Source organism: Ovis canadensis, chromosome 24 (genome assembly GCF_042477335.2).
Source record: "Ovis canadensis isolate MfBH-ARS-UI-01 breed Bighorn chromosome 24, ARS-UI_OviCan_v2, whole genome shotgun sequence".
NCBI lineage: Eukaryota > Metazoa > Chordata > Mammalia > Artiodactyla > Bovidae > Ovis > Ovis canadensis.
This window is the reverse complement of record NC_091268.1, coordinates 57,004,052-57,018,948: the sequence shown is the minus strand read 5'-3', so window position 1 is coordinate 57,018,948 and position 14,897 is coordinate 57,004,052. Positions and strand designations below refer to the sequence as shown.

Below are 14,897 nucleotides of genomic sequence, written 5' to 3'. Positions count from 1 at the left end.
CTCTGAAGGCGCAGCTCCTCTCCAAACCCCATGTGGGTTGACGGCTGCAGGGATGGCGGATTCCCTCAGACGGTCCCCCCAGCTCCGCAGCCGCCCTCTGCTATCTCTGCGTGCCCTTCTTCAGCACCACCTGGAACCTGTCAGAGATGCATGTTATCTGACCTCGGTCCAGGCCTACCGAATCAGAGGCAACAGGCCGGGGACTCCTGCCTGGAGAGCACGCGTTTTCACATCCAGCAAGAAGCCGCATCTTCTGCCTCTGGTCAGTCAGTGTCACAGGAGCCGAAAGTAAACAGCAGAGAGTTTGGCTAGGAGGACACAGCATGCTCGACCCCTCACCCGCCACGAGGCCGGCCGGGCTGGGTTCCCCCACTGCTGTCCAGCCCGGCTGCCGCGGCGGCGTTAACGCTGCGCTTCTGCGCATCATTCGGGGAACGACGTGGAGGCAGCGTTGCAGCGAATCAGGACATCCGACGCAAGCTCGGCCTGTGAAGGGGTAGTAACCTTTCTAACACACCCGCGGCTTGTGGGGCCTTCAGCTCCCCGACCAGGGCTGGGCCCGGGCCCTCTGTGGTGACGGTGCTGTCTTGGCTACTAGAGCGCCAGGGAGTCCCCGGAGTCTGACTCTTCGACTTGCTCCTTTGTGGGTTGTGCTGGTGATGCTGCATCTAGGAAGTTTGTGCTCAACCCAAGGTTTCATTTCCTGAATTTAAGAAGCTCAAAAGGTTACTTTCTTAAAGGTAATTTATCTATTTGCCTCAACCCATGCTGTGGTTCAAAAACAAGCTCCTTTTAAAATCTCCTCTCCATGCTACTAAGCTGCTGCTAAGTCGCTTCAGTCGTGTCCGACTCTGTGCGACCCCATAGACGGCAGCCCACCAGGCTCCTCTGTCTCTGGGATTCTCCAGGCAAGAATACTGGAGTGGGTTGCCATTTCCTTCTCCAGTGCATGAAAGTGAAAAGCGAAAGTGAAGTCGCTCAGTTGTGCTCGACTTAGCGACCCCATGGACTGCAGCCCACCAGGCTCCTCCGTCCATGGGATTTTCTAGGCAAGAGTACTGGAGTGGGGTGCCATTGCCTTCTCCACTCCATGACCTACGTGAAAATACGACATCCTTCTAAGGGTGAGTTGGTTGGCTGAAGATGAAACACTTACCTTTTAGTAGCCAGAGACGGCCCGACAGGTGCCAGCATGGGATCACCTTCTAAAGGAGACTGCAGCGAGCAAGGACACTGCACTGTATGGAGCTCACTGTGTGTAGGGGCTTCCCTGCGGGCCCAGTGGCCGAGACTCCGCACCCCCAGTACAGAGAGCCGGGTTCACTGTCTGGTCAGGGAACTAGATCCCACGTGCCGCAACCAGGAGATCCCACGCCGCGCCTAAAGATCCCACGTGCTACAACGAATATCAGAGATATGGGAGCCACAGCGGAGATCTGGGCCGGCCGGGGATAAGTATTTTCTAAAAAACGAATGCACCGTATGTGAGAGAAGGAGCTGCCTATATATGCTTTATGTGCAGAAGACATTTCTAGAAGGTTACAAAAGAAATCGGTAAGGGTGGTGTCACCTGAGGAGGGCAACTGTGGGGCTGAGGGACTGGCGTCGAAACTGGGTCTGTGCCTTCTGATACCTTGTTCAGTAGTCAGAAGCATATCTCAGCTGAGACTTAACTGCCAAATCAGAAATCCAAATTGACTGTGGGTGATTGTCTTGCCTCTTGTCTGCACACGTTTCTTCTGTGTAAACAGAGCCCAGTTCCAGGGAAGGACGTTCAGGATGAAGCAAGACGTTTACCAAAAACTTGTCTCGTTGAGAAATGAAAATGCAAAGACTTGTGCCCAAGTGTTCATAGCTGCTTTATTCCAGCCCCAAACTGGAAGTCACCCAGTGTCCGTTAATGTTATGAATGGATGAACTCTAGTACGTCCACAGGACAGAAGACACCAGTCGAAAGGCGCCAAGCACTGTGAGGCAGGTGGCGCACTCAGACCTGTCTGCAGCCGGCCAGGTGTGAGGAGTGCGTCTTTTACTGGACTTCGAGAGCGGCAAAGTCCTTCCCCGGTTCTCTCTTAAACCGCCGAATCAGTGACCGATGTTTAGGTACTGTTCCTCTCTGCTCTACTGGTGTGCATGCGCGTGTGTGTCTTGTGTGAACTTTTTCATAACTGAAAGTATCAAAACTTTAGAAACAATCATTGGTTGAGTTTGGAAGTCAAAAGCTTGAGACTAACCAGTCCATTCTGAAGATCAGCCCTGGGATTTCTTTGGAAGGAATGATGCTAAAGCTGAGGCTCCAGTACTTTGGCCACCTCATGCGAAGAGTTGACTCATTGGAAAAGACTCTGATGCTGCGAGGGATTGGGGGCAGGAGGAGAAGGGGACGACAGAGGATGAGCTGGCTGGATGGCATCACGGACTCGATGGACGTGAGTCTGAGTGAACTCCGGGAGATGGTGATGGACAGGGAGGCCTGGCGTGCTGCGATTTATGGAGTCGCAGAGAGTCGGACACGACTGAGCGACTGAACTGAACTCCTTGATGACATTTAAAGACGAAATCAAAATTAGCAATTTCGCTTTGGCGTATAAAATTCCTACAGGACAACCGTATCGCCCAACAACTCAGCGACAAGGTTTCTCCAGCCCGCTCCGTCTTAGCCAGAGGTCCCGACGGCCGGCCTCCGGCCCCGGGGCACGAGACCCTGGGACGCTCGCTGCGGAGCAGCTGCGGGAGCTGACGGGCTTCGGACCCGCGGTCCTGGCCCTCCCGCTCGCAGCTCCGCCTCAGGCCGGTGCGCGCCGTCGCCGCCGTCTGAAAGAGAAGTGCGACCAATACCGCGGCCGCTGACGGGCGCTACACCCGCGCCGGCGGCCTGCCGCGGCGCCCCTGGCCCGCGCTCGCGCGACCTCCACGTGCGCGCCCGGCTCCGCCGCACCGAAGGCCCAGCCAGCGGTCCTCCCAGCGGCCCTTGCGGCGAGGGCGCGGCCACGTGACCCAGACTCGGCCAATCGGGGGCGGCGGCGGCGCAGAGGCGTTCGCGTCATTGCGTTCCGGCGGCGGCTGGACTCCTGATTGGTCACATCCGGGTCACGTGGCCCCGCCCCCCGCCTGGGTGTGGCCCCGCCCGGACACTGCGGATTAGCGGCGCCGCGCGCTGGCGTCTGCAGTGTGGAGTGGCTGGTCGTCTAGCTGGGCGGGGTGCCGTTGCTGTTGCTTTCTTGAGAAGCGGAGCCAGAAGCCTCGTCAAACCACCTGCGGTCCGAACACGCCTTTCCGGTTGAGTCGCTGAAACGTGTTTAGCTTAAGCCAGTTTGAGCTGCACGTTTTGATACTTGCCCGATAAAACGTCAGAATTGAAACATACTACCAGAACGACCTGGAGAAAAATTCCTTTTTCATGTCCTAGGTTTGTGCCTCAGTGAGAGCGTCTTCGGGCCGACAGGGACTGCACTCCCATCCCTCCCACCGTCCTCCAGCCCCCGGAGATTTGGGAGCGGACAGGGGCGGGGGTGCTGCCCACAGATGCCTTTGCCAGGTATCCCCTCCTGGTGACGCTCTGAGACCCAGCCACGCCCCTCTGAGTACTGGGGGTCCTGACAAGGCGCCAGTGGGGCGCAGCCCGTGAAGAGGCCGCCGCACCTGTTGGCAACATCCTTCCTGAAGGGAAGAATAGGGCGGGAGAAGTGGGCGAGGCAGGAGTGCCCTTCCTTATCCCCACACCCTCTTTCCTTCCTTCGCGCCTGGGGTAGAGAGCGCTCCACCCACACACATACCTGGGCTTCTTGAAGAAGTGACTGATCCAGGGCTAGGTCAGGGAAAGTCCAAGCATTGCCAGAAAGGAAGGAATGGCTCCAAAAAGGACGGGGACTCAGGAGGCGACCTGAAGGAGCTCCTAGTGGCCGAAGCTGGAACTATGTGACTGGCAAAATTAATAATTGTTGTGAGTTATGGAATAATGTAACTATCCACGAATCCCTAGTGACATAGAAATAATAATAATAAACAAATAGAGAATTCTCTGGTGGGCCAGTGGCTGGAACTCTACACTCTCACTGCAGAGGGCCTGGGTTCAATCTCTGGTTGGGGAACTAAGGTCCCACAAGCCATGTGGTGCCGCCAAAAAGAAAAAAGAATCAGTGAGGGAGGAAGGAGACAAACATATTCCAATAGATATAGTAGGAATGAGAGAAATAGAAAATCAACATTAGGCAAACACCACAGTAATACTTGTCCCAAACAAGATCCACTGATGGCCAAAAGTTTTGAGACAGCTTATTACTCAAATATCTCCCCCAAGATATTTTTTTAATCACAAAGGGATTAATAGTAACTTCATGGTGGAGAAACTTGGCCTAAACACCTTAGCCAAGTGATGAAGGCATGCGATAGAACACTGTTGCCACTGAGAAATGAGACAGAGTACATGGGAACTCCGTACCATTTTTACAAAATGTAGGGAGTGAAGATGCGTTTACTGCTCCCCTGGGCCAGGTGAGCAGGGCACCTTCAGAACTGGGGCTGGCCCTTGCATCTCAGAGCAGCTGGGGTGGATGGATGCGCTTCTGTGGACTCTCTGCTGCCCAACCTGTCTCTGCTGGCTTGGCAGGTACGAATGCTGTGAGCAGGGACAAACTTGACAATTTGGAGGAACAGCAAGGAGGCAGGACAGGAGGTTACAGGTGAGTAAGAGGAGGACGGTAAGAGGTGAGAGCATTCAAGCGTCAGGACCACAGCTGGCGAGGTAGAGAACCTATCCTCCCCTGTCCCTCGTGTCCCCTCCCACGCCTTTTTATTATGATTCTGTTACTCTTGTACCTTTTCCTTGAGTACCGGTGTGGCATTAAACAGTACGCAGTCCTTGAACCTCTGTATCTTATCCCGAGTGCTTTGGATGGCGTGGCATCTTTCCTCCAATGGAACAGGGGTCCTGTCCTTTCCTCCACCTCTCCCACTTCCACCCACCTTCCATCGCCCAAACTTTTGCTTGAGCATTGTCAGGATTGGTCTTTACCATTTGAATGGGTTGAAAATGCGTTTTCGTGCTTTGCTTGTAGATTGTAGAAGCTCCCGGAGCCTGTCTTTTCCCCTGGAGCTGTGTCTCCGAGCCCCGCGCTCTGTGCAGACCTGCTGGCTGACTGTCACTGTGGACGCCGCGCGTGGCCCACCAGCCCCTTGCTTTCCCTGTGCTTGGTCCCAGCTTCATATGCTGAAGTACAACATTTCAAGCATGTCCTCAGAAGGGGGTGTCTTTCTGTCTCTAAGAAGGCTTTTAATTTGCACTCATAACTTGGTATCGGTTTCTAGATCCCAAGTGTTTCCTCAGCATTTCGAGGGCCCAGCTCTGTCGTTATCTCACAGTTGGCAGTTTGATAGTCATTCCTTTGGCAGAGTCGCGAGTTTTATCTTCAGAGGCTTCTGGAACCTCTCTCCCTGACACTCCGGCATTTCACAAGAACAGGTCTAAATGGGGGTCTTTTTATTCATTCACCCTTGTCTGTGCTCAAGGGGACCTTCCATTTTCTACAGCTCTTGCTTGGATTTAAGAACTTTCCATTGTCTCTGCCCTCTTCTTCTGGAGCTCCTGCCTACGTGAAGGTGGACATCCTGGACACCCTCCACGATTCCATCATTTCTTACCTATGTTTTCTCCTCTTCCTCTTCGTTTTCTTTTTGGGTCATTTCTTCTGTGTCCCAAGATAGTTTTTCTACTTTATTTTCTAAGTATCTTATTGATCTTTTCATTTTTTACCATTTACCTTTTAAGTCTCTTTTTCCATAAATGAACTTTACTGAGGTTTAATTTATATACAATGAAGTGGTTCCATTTTTAAGTGTAAATTTTGATGAGTTTTGACAAATATATACAACTATGTAATCACATCACAGTCAAGGTATAGAACATTTCCGCAGAGTTACCTTGGTCCGCTTCCCAGTCAAACCCCACTCCACACTCAGCTCCTGGGCAGTCACGGATCAGATTCCTGTCATTCCAGATCACAGCATCATTTCTTTCTTGTCTTGCTCAGCGCGTGTGTGAGACTTACCCACGTCTTGGCACATGTCAGCTGTTCGTTCCATCTTTATTGCTGAGTCGTAGTCCATTGTATCATAGTTTCTCACCTGTTCCTCAGCTGAGGGACATTTGGGTTTATCCAGTTCAGTTTTGAATAATGGCTGCTGCTGCTGAGTCGCTTCAGTCGTGTCCGACTCTGTGCGACCCCACAGACGGCAGCCCACCAGGCTCCCCTGTCCCTGGGATTCTCCAGGCAAGAGCACTGGAGGGGGTTGCCATTTCCTTCTCCAATGCATGGAAGTGAAAAGGGAAAGTGAAGTCGCTCAGTCACGTCCGACTCTTAGCAACCCCATGGACTGCAGCCCTCCAGGCTCCTCCGTCCATGGGATTTTTCAGGCAAGAGGCCTGGAGTGGGGTGCCATTGCCTTCTCTGGAATAATGGCTAAAGACATTCATTTACAAGTCTCTGTGTGAACATACATCTGTACATTGCCTGAGGAAATACCGAAGGGCGGAGTTGCTGGATGGCCTGTAAGTGTATGTTTAGCTCTATAATAAACTGCTGATCTCGTTCCCAAAGTAGTTGTACCACTTGACAGTCCCACCAGAAATGCAGAGCGTTCCATTGCCTCTGAATCTTTCTCATCACTCAGTGGGGTCAGAACTTTCTTAATTACTCCAGGTAACTTAGTCTCCCTGACAGGCCTCTCTCCTAAACAGAAAGGTTGAGGGAGTGTCCCGTCCAAGGGTCAGTGTTATCAGGAGTGCCGCCGAGGGAGGAACTCCTTGGGGAGCCCCACCCCCCTCTAAAAGCAGTTTGCTTGGTTTCTCTGGAGAAGAGAGTCTGGCCCTGGGACCAGGGCTCCAGGCCAGCTGCCAGCTGCTCTGTGGCCTGGGTTTGTGAGGGAACAGTTGTTCATCCCCAGACCTCTGGTTAATCCCCAGTGCCAGCCCCACCTACCCCGAGCCTCCGAGACCAGGGCAGATGAGCCCCCGCCTCGGCGCAACGCTCCTGTTCTGGGCTGCTGCCCCCTCTGCCCACACTCGCCCACACTCGCTGAAGGCTCTCAGCTCCTGTCCCCACCCACCGCCTTTCTGTGCTTCTCCGCTAACCCTTTCGATGAAGACGCCTTTGGTGAGAAGAGAGGCTGCGTGTGCTCAGTTCTCTGCACTGAGACCTCTGCGGGCAGAGGCGAATGTCCAGGGACACGTGTGTGAGGTGCAGGAGCAGACCGCAGGAGGGCATGTACGGGCGTGCACTTGATGTTGATGAAAACATACGCATGTGCACGCAGGGTGACGGTGGACAGGAAGTGTTTGCTGTCTCCGGGTGATGCGGTTAAAGTGATGTATGGGGTTTCTAAATTTTTTAAACACGTTTTGTGAACTGTGGTCGTGAGTGTGGCTGTTTGTCTGGTGTCTCAGTGGGGAGGGTCGCATGGATCTGATCTGGATTTTCAGATGGACAGGGAGGAAGCAGCTGGGGACTGACCTCAAGTCCCGGGTGTGACAGGAAAGTTCTTGTAAACCAGCCACAACTTCGTTGTCTCCCCAAGACCATAGGCAGTCTGGGGCCACTGTGAGCTCGGGGACACCTTGTCCCTTCATGCGCTATGGAGCTGAGCAAAGTGACATTTCCACATTCTGAGATCAGAAGTAAGACTTTGCTAAGGAATGTGCCTCCTGCCCTGACAGAGGAGAGCTGACCCTTCACCTCTCACCCCAAGGGGACTTTCCACGGGCTCCCCAAGAGCCGCACTCTTAAGATTTATCTCTCTTATCATTTTCGGCTGTGCTGGGCCTGCATCGCTGTGCAGGCCTTTCCCTGGCTCTGGCGAGTGGAGGCTGCTGTGGGGCATGGATCCCTCATTGCAGACGCTTCTCTCGTGGTGGAGACAGGCTCTCGGCACGTCGGCCCTGCCCCTGTGCTACAGGGGCTTGGTCGTGGGATCTCCCCAGGCCAGGGATCGAACCGGTGTCCCTTGCATATTGTGAGGCAGATCCTTAACCACCAGGTCACCAAGGAAGCCCTATTTCAATTATTTATTTTCTAATTCTAAATCTTTATTTCCCCATTTCCGTTTTCTGCGTCGGGCTTTAGAAGCGCTGTGCAGGCTCTTCACTGTGCTGCACGGGCACCTCTCCAGCTGCCCCGCGGCACGTGGGGTCTCAGTTCCCTGCTGCTGCTGCGGCGAAGTCACTTCAGTCGTGTCCGACTCTGTGCGACCCCATAGACGGCAGCCCACCAGGCTCCTCCACCCCTGGGATTCTCCAGGCAAGAGCACTGGAGTGGGGTGCCATTTCCTTCTCCGTTAGTTCCCTGACCAGGGGTCAAACCGGCACCCCCGGCACCCCCGGCATCGGGAAGCAGAGTCTTAACCACTGGGCCCCAGATTGTCCTCCTGATGTCTGGGAAGAGTGTAACGAGACTGCAGAGTACACAGGACAAAGACTGTTGAGATCTTGTCCACAAACTTAACTCTGCTTTCCATCTACCTGTTTGTTGCCAGCGCAAAGGTGGATTCTGGCAAGCTCCATCAGCCACTGATCTCACCAAGCAAACGAACCGACCTTAGCTGCCAAATGTCCCCCAAGCTGTGCACACGACCCTGTGAATAAAGGTGCGCCCTGCGCACCTGGTGCTGAGCTTTTCATGAGGGAGGCTGAGTCACCTTTCACTTTCCTCAGAACGAGAAGATTTCTGACTTTACAGAAATGGAAGCAGAAGCCTCTTAAGATACTCCTCGCAAGAAACCTGTCCTTGTTGCGTTCAGAGAAAAGACATTCGCATGCTGGTCTGCTGTCAAGGCTTCTCTCTCAGAGCTGATGGAGGAACGCCCGCCTCTGGTCTGGAAATTCACCAGGGATGAGACCGGAGAGACAGCCTGCCCGAAGACGCAGCTTTACGTGCTTCTCTCCAGCCTCTGAAGAGGCCACAAGCGGATGGACTGGCTGCAGCTGGTTGCGCGACGCTCCTTGTGGCTTCTGACAGTGACCCAGGAACAAACACTGCATCACGGCGGAGCTCACGAGTCCTGCTGCCCGAGAAGGAGGGGCGCACCCGCAACGGCTTCCAGTGCGCTCAGGCGTGGACATGTGGTCACGGGAGCACGCGTGACAAACGCACAGACCAAAGGGCCCCACGCCAAACAGCCAGTCACCAGCACACGCCTGCGGCTACCAGGCAGGCGGGCGCTGAGACTGGGAACAGCCTTCCACAAGTCCTGACCCTGATGCTACAGGGCCGTCGTCGTCACACGAGTGAGGCTGGGAGCCGAGGTGTCACGGTATCGGGACAGCGCTGCTGCTCAGCGTGAGGTGTGTGTTCCTCTGTGTCCGTTCCCTGCTGCAAGAAAGAAGGGCGTCCCCAGAGTCGAGTCCAGAGAAGTGTTGTTATGGAGGGACAGGCGGAGGGGAGGCCTCCTGCTCACCGGGACAGGACTCACGTTTTCGCCCATCAATTAGCCCTGCTGTGTTTGTAGCCTCCTTTACGTTAAAAAGGATACAGATACTGATAAACACACAAACGTGGGTCAATCTCCAGGGAATTTTGCCGGGCTTAAAAAGCCAACCGCAGAAGGTGGCGCACCGTAGGATGCCGTTTGCACGACATTTCTGAACTGATGAAATTTTAGAGACAGAGGGCAGGCTAGTGGTTTCCAGGGGCCAGGTACAGGGGTAGAGAGCGGGGTGGGGGCTGCAGAGGAACAGGAGAGACCCCGGGAAGCTGCAGCCTCCAGGACCTTCATGCCTGGTCACCCGAGCCTGGACACCTGGACGCCTGATGCCTGTGCCCACGCCTGGAGTGGCCTTCGTTCTTGCCCCCCACCCCCGGCTTCCTGGGGCGCTATTTTCAAGCTGCCCTTCCCCCTCAGGACAGGCTGAAGCCCCCAAGCAGGTGAATTCTATAATCGGCGGGAGGATTTCTTCCATGGGAAGTACGACAAGGCTGTTTTCCAGATGCCACAAAATTGTACTAAAGTTCACGCAACATTTGCCATCTTCTCAACCACTTCTCAGAGTCCAGTGCAGAGGTGTCTAGAATATTCACGCTGTTGTCCAACCATCACAACTGTCCGTCTCCAGAACCTTCTTGCCTTCCCAAACTGAGACCCCGTCTCCATTAAATACTAACCCCACCCACCTCCCTCAGTCCCTGGTGCCCAACCTCCTCCTTCCTGTCTCGAACCTCCCTGCTCCAGGGACCCCCCACAGGCCCGCCGGCACGCGCTGCTGTCCAGTCTGACCGCTGCCAGTGTGCTGGGGGTGGCGTGATGTGGAGTCACCTGCGTTTGTGTGTCGCTGGCCACTAGTGGCCGCACAGCTCTTCGTTACGACACTGTGAGGACTGTTTTCTTTCTCAAGGAGAACCGGCTCTGTTTTTGGAGCTGTCTCTTCCCTCCCTTAATTTACCTATGAGACTCCAGGGCCTTCCCTGGAGGCTCAGTGGTGCAGAGTCTGCCGGCAGTGCAGGAGACACGGGTCCAACCCCTGATCCAGGAAGCCCCCCAAGCAACTGAGCCCGAGCGCCGCAGCCACTGAGCCTCTGCTCTGGAGACAGAAGCTGCAACTGCTGAGGCCCGTGCTCTGCAAGAAGGGAAGCCACCACAGTAAGAAGCCCTCGGACCACAGCTAGAGAAAAGCCCTCACAGAAATGAAGACCCAGCACAGCCAAAAATAAACATAAAGGTTCCAGGTCAACTTCCCTCACTGTGATCCTCTCACACTGACCAAAGCATCCCCCCCATCTAGAAACCAGTGTTTCCACCCGTTTTGCTCTTTTCAGTTCAGTTCAGTCACTCAGCCGTGTCCACATCTGCAACCCCATGGACTGCAGCACGCCAGGCTTCCCTGTCCATCACCAACTCCCGAGCTTGCTCAAGCTCATGTCCGTTGAGTCTGTGATGCCACCCAACCCTCTCATCCTCTGTCGTCCCCTTCTCCTCCTGCCTTCAATCTTTCCCAGCATCAGAGGAATCACTTCTTCGCATCAGGTGGCCAAAGCATTGGAGTTTCAGCTTCAGCATCAGTCCTTCCAGTGAATACTCAGAACTGATTTCCTTTAGGATGGACTGGTTGGACCTCCTTGCAGTCCAAGGGACTCTCAAGTGTCTTTTCCAACACCACAGTTCAAACATGTCAATTCTTTGGTGCTCAGCTTTCCTTATGATCCAACTCTCACATCCATACGTGACTTCTGGAAAAACCATAGCTTTGACTAGATGGACCTTTGTTGGCAAAGTAATGTCTCTGCTTTTTAATATTCTGTCTAGGTTGGTCATAGCTTTTCTTCCAAGGAGCAAGCGTCTTTTAATTTCATGGCTACAGTCACCATCTGCAGTGATTTTGGAGCCCAAAAATAAAGTCTGTCACTGTTTCCACTGTTTCCCCATCTATTTCCCATGAAGTGATGGGACCAGATGCCATGATCTTATTTTCTGAATGTTGAGCTTTAAGCCAACTTTTTCACTCTCCTCTTTCACTTTCATCAAGAGGCTTTTTAGTTCCTCTTCACTTTCTGCCATAAGGGTGGTGTCATCTGCATATCTGAGGTTATTGAAATTTCTCCCAGCAATCTTGATTCCAGCTTGTGCTTCTTCCAGCCCAGCATTTCTCATGATGTACTCTACATATAAGTTAAATAAGCAGGGTAACAATACACAGCCTTGACGTACTCCTTTCCTGATTTGGAACCCGTCTGTTGTTCCATGTCCAGTTCCAACTGTTGCTTCCTGACCTGCAGACAGATTTCTCAGGAGGCAGGTAAGGTGGTCTGGTATTCCCATCTCTTGAAGAATTTTCCACATTTTATTGTGATCCACAGTCAAAAGCTTTGGCATAATCAATCAAAGTAGAAGGAGATGTTTTTCTGGAACTCTTCTTGCTTTTTTGATGATCCAACGGATGTTGGCAATTTGATCTCTGTTCCTCTGCTTGTTTGAATTGTGAATTCTTGCTCTGTGAGCACAGGACACATGCTCAAACACACGTGTTACACATGGCTCTTTCCCCGGAATATAGGTGTCAGGTGGGCAGCAAATCTGATTTTCAGTGGTGGATCCCAGCCCCTTCTAAGTATGGGACACACAGCAAGCGTCCAGTGAACACGTTAAATTAATGCAATCCCAAGAAGGGAGACTGGGAGTAAGCACCCAAGAAGCTGTCCGGGTGGGCACGCTGGAGACACAGGTGGGTGGGTTGAGCGGGGAAGACTTCTTGGTGGAAGAGGCCTGCAGGGGAAAGCGGGAGAGACAAGGTCAGCACAGGGAAAGGGGAGGACGTCCATGGCCCCCGACAGCACCCGCGGAGAAGCCTGTTCCCGTTCGGGCCTCGGCTCCCGAGGAGCAGGGCTGGGCGCTCTGCAGGTGTCTGTGGCTGTGCTGAAGGGCGCAGGGCAGCTGGACTGCCTCGCACCCAGAGGCTGACACCAACCAGCCGAAGCACGAACTGGAGAAGCCGTCAGGGTGGACACAGTCCCTCCCGGGAAGACCTCCAGGCGTGCGCCTGGCCTGGCACCAGGGATCTGTCCCTGGCTCCACAGCCCGCCCCCACCAGGTGGAGGAGAAAGGAATGGAGTCCCGCGTTCCCCCACTGCTGCGCCAAGCGGGGGCGGGGGTGGCTGTAGGCGCTGCTTCCGCCCTCAGGGGCCGCCTGGTTTCTCTTTCACTGCGGAGTGTTTCTGTTGTTTTCAGCTGGAACATTTTCCTGCCACCCACCCCTACGCTGCGCTCCCCGCTCCCCTGCCTGGAGGTCTGAATGGTGAGCACCGAGGCTGAGGGCAGTAGGGGCGGGGCCCAGGATGGGAAGCAGGGCCTTCTACTTTCTCCCTCCGACCTGGCGGGTGGGGGCTTACCTGTCAGGACCCTCAGAATCTCGCGAGCTCCCTTCATTACGTGCTGGGGGCTCCACAGAGCCCCACCAGCACCTCTTCCCCTCCTGTGGCCTTAGGGCATGTGGGTTTGCACCCTTCCCCGCCTGTCGTTGCTGGTGAAATATTTTTTCTTCTTGTAAATTGGCCTCCGTCGTTTCGTAATTATGGGGAGGAAAAAGATGGACTCTGTGGCCTGCCTTCCATGTGGGATCCTTATCCAGAAGCGCCCCCGACGTCTACACCGCTGTCCGCTAGGGACACAATGCGTGGCACCTATGAAAACTCGCATCGTCTAGAAGCTGCACTAAAAACTCAGAGAAACAGATGAAATTAACTTGATACTATGACAGAGAATGAGATGGTTGGATGGCATCATTGACTCAATGGACATGAGTTTGCGAAAGCTCCAGGAGACAGTGAAGGACAGGGAAGCCTGGTGCGCTTCAGTCCACGGGGTCCCAGAGAGGTGGACACGACTCAGTGACGGAGCAACAGATGTTTTATCTCACCAGCACATCCAAGATACTGGTTCCCTGGCGGCTCAGTGGTAGAGTCCACCTGCCAGGCTGGAGACAAGGGTTCGATCGCTGTGTCAGGGAGAGCCCCTGGAGAAGAAAACAGCAGCCCACGCCAGTGCTCTTGCCTGGAGAATCCCATGGACAGAGGACCCTGGTGGCCTACAGTCTGTGGGGTCACAAAGAGTCAGACTCAAAGAAGCGACTAAACAACAGCCAAATCCAAAACATCACTGCTTAACAAATCGGCAATATTTTTAAATGAGATACCTTACCTTCTTCTTCACACTTTATTAGTTTTTTAATTAATTATTTTTTTAATTTTAAAATCTTTAATTCTTACATGCGACACACTTTAGTCTTTAAAATTCTGTGTGTTTCATACGATGCACAGGTCACCTCAGTTTCAGCTAGCCACATTTCCAGTGATAGTAATTACACGTGGCCGGTAGCTACTGTGGACAACTGGCAGGCCTAGACTTAATCCAGGTATTTATTCTCCTCAGTCCAGTCCTCCCCGCTCTACGCCCCACTCCCGCTCCGCCCTCCCAGGCAACACTCAAAACACAACAAAACAAAACCCCAAACCCACAACCTTCCCTCCTCTCTCTGCACTGCTCCTGCTGACCGCCTCCACCTAACCTGCTTACAAGACGGCGTCTGTAAAATTAATACCGGGCATGTGACTTCCCGCGAGCTCACCTAAAGACACAGCCCCTGTGCTGAGTTAGTAAAATAAGGGAAGAAAGAGGCCATCCCTTCTCTTAACAGACCCTACAAGGACAGCCAGCTAACACTGCGTTAGTCCCCTGCCATCACCGTAATACACACGGCAAACAGCCCTTGCAACTGGCTTTTCTTTGCCGCGCTGGAGGTCTTTTCGAGAGAGGGCAATTTGTCACAGTCTTCTCACCCTCACCCGCCCGCTAACCTGCTGGAGCCGCGTTTCCTCTTTTGTAGAGGAGGATAATAATAGCCTCTTTATCTACCTGGCCAATCAGTTCTGAAACTCAAAGAGATAATAAAAGGTCGGGTTCAAACACCGCAAAACTCCGCGGGAGAGCGGCCTGTTGTTATCCGTGGGTGGAGAAGCCTGCAGGCTAGGAAGGCGCACGTGTGCTCCGCAGGCAGCGGCCCGAGAGCCCGGTTCCGCCGCCGCCCGCCGCGGAGGAGCGCACCTGCCACGCCTAGGGACGCGGGCGGAGCTCGGGGGCGCACGCGTACGCGGGGTCGGGGCCGGCGGCGCGGGGGCGGTCACGCGGCGCGGGGGCGGGGGGCGCAGGGAGGGCGGCCTGGCTGCTCGGAGGCCACGAGGACGTCCCCCCGCGCCCGGGGCCCCGCTCGGCACGGGGGCCCCGCGCGCCGCCTCGGAGCCCTGTCGCCCCGCCCCGTCCGCGCGCGCGCCGCCCTGGGGGCCCGCCCACCGCCCCGCCCGCGGCTCGGCCGCCGGCGTCGATTGGGTGGGCCCTCGGGAGGCCGCCTCTGCATTGGCCGA

The 14,897-nt window shown here is 54.4% G+C and overlaps 1 long non-coding RNA gene across 1 annotated transcript; it reads right to left on the bottom strand.

The window, feature by feature from the left end:
* Positions 1–8,058: 8,058 nt before the first annotated feature.
* Positions 8,059–14,810, bottom strand: LOC138428810 (uncharacterized). Its single transcript, XR_011252592.1, has 3 exons — positions 14,392–14,810; positions 12,870–13,571; positions 8,059–12,246 (listed from the first exon to the last, which is right to left on the bottom strand). It is a non-coding gene; the product is annotated as an uncharacterized lncRNA (long non-coding RNA).
* Between the last annotated feature and the right edge of the window lie 87 nt (positions 14,811–14,897).